Here is a 1,849-nt window from a genome sequence, read left to right as displayed (position 1 = left end):
CTAAATCAAAAACAGTTCATAGACGAACAAACGAATCTGGAGGGTCCGCAGACATCTCAGGGCAGTCCAGTAAAGACACGCAGCAGCAGAAGGGACAAATAATATTCAACCTTTCTTCTATACCGCTTACAGATACACAGATTCAGGTATTAGGTAGGGGGCTTAGCTTTGTACCCACTACGCATTTTGATCATTTCAACTTTGAGGTTGAATTGTTTAAATTCTGCCGCAAATTAAACTTACAATCTTTTTTTTCTTCTACTCCTACAGGTGGTCTGGCGGTGTCTGAGGCTGAGCAATTGAATCCTGACATGACCAATCAGCTACGTCTTAAATCTACATTTATGCCGCCAATACTAAATAGGTCAGTAACTACTTTTGCCAATAATGTCAGGAGGGATGTAAAACAATATGTGAGACATAAACATCGCTATACAAGTAATGTCAAACGTAATGAAATAACTGCAATACAAGAGCTAGCTAAGGATAAATCACGTATTGTAAAATCAGCTGATAAGGGGGGAGGGATCGTCGTTATGGACTATGAAGATTATAGGAAGGAAGCGTTAAATCAATTGGCGGCCAATGTATGCTATGAGTTATTGACTGGTGATCCGACGTTTCTATATCTTAAGGAAATTAAGGAGATGGTCAATACAGCATTGACATCCAATATCATTGATGTGAAAACTGGTGATTTTTTGATTATGCAGAATCCACGGAGACCATGTCTATACTTACTTCCTAAGATACATAAATCTCTGAGTAAACCACCGGGGAGACCGATTATATCGGCCTCCGGTTCTATATGTCAACCTCTCGCTCAATTTGTTGATTCATTTTTACAAAAACATGTATTCCTGATTCCCTCATTCATTAAGGATTCTTTTGATTTTTTGGATAAATTGAAATTGGCAAATAGAGATTCTATTGTGACAGGTCCAATTTTACTTGTCACAATGGATATCTCTAGCTTGTATACCAATATTCCACACAGTCTGGGCAAAGATACTATTAAAAAATTACTAACTGAGAAATTTGAGAATCAGAAATTGGCAGATTTCATTTATGGACTATTATGCTTCATTTTAGATCACAACTACTTTAGTTTCGAAAATCTATTTTATAGACAGAAACAAGGAACCGCTATGGGAAGCAATGTGGCTCCCTCATATGCGAACCTTTTTATGGCAGAGTATGAGGATAAATACATTTACAATTCACCTTTTTGGAAACATATAACCAGTTATCATCGCTACATAGATGATATTTTTTTCATTTGGCAGGGTGATGAATCTGCATTAACTTCATTTGTAAATTATCTGAACTCAATCGAATCTACAATACGTTTTACTGTCTCATGGAGCTCGTCTACGATATCCTTTTTGGATATCCTTATTACCCTTAATGCAGGTAAACTTTCTACGAGTATATATCGTAAACCGACGGATCGCAATACACTCTTGCATGCCAGTAGTTTCCATCCCCCTTCACTGATCAAGGCTTTACCCTATTCTCAACTTACTAGAGTGAAGCGCATTACATCAGATCCCAATGAACTGGATTCCTCCATAGATACTATGGCTGATAAATTTCGTGAGCGTGGCTATACCCCTGCGGTGATTGATCAAGCAATCACAAAGGTAAAAACCAACCCTGACAGGGCAGATTCCACTAGCAACAGGACTGTATTTGTATCTAAATTTACAACAGCTAGTCGTTTTATTAAACATACAATGTCTACACATTGGCATCATTTGCAATCGGATGCGATCTTGGGTAATTCATGTCAGGATGCACCCATGTTCGCATATAAAAGAGGCAAAAATCTGAAAGATCATTTGGTAAA

The 1,849-nt window shown here is 37.7% G+C and overlaps 1 long non-coding RNA gene across 1 annotated transcript; it reads left to right on the top strand.

The window, feature by feature from the left end:
* The first annotated feature begins 331 nt into the window (after positions 1-331).
* Positions 332-1,589, top strand: LOC121394879. Its single transcript, XR_005962061.1, has 3 exons — positions 332-364; positions 1,287-1,413; positions 1,529-1,589. It is a non-coding gene; the product is annotated as an uncharacterized LOC121394879 (long non-coding RNA).
* Positions 1,590-1,849: the final 260 nt, after the last annotated feature.

Source organism: Xenopus laevis, chromosome 6L, assembly GCF_017654675.1.
Source record: "Xenopus laevis strain J_2021 chromosome 6L, Xenopus_laevis_v10.1, whole genome shotgun sequence".
NCBI classification, from domain to species: Eukaryota; Metazoa; Chordata; class Amphibia; order Anura; family Pipidae; genus Xenopus; species Xenopus laevis.
Note: the sequence above shows the minus strand (reverse complement) of the source record. Positions and strands in the feature narration are given on the sequence as shown.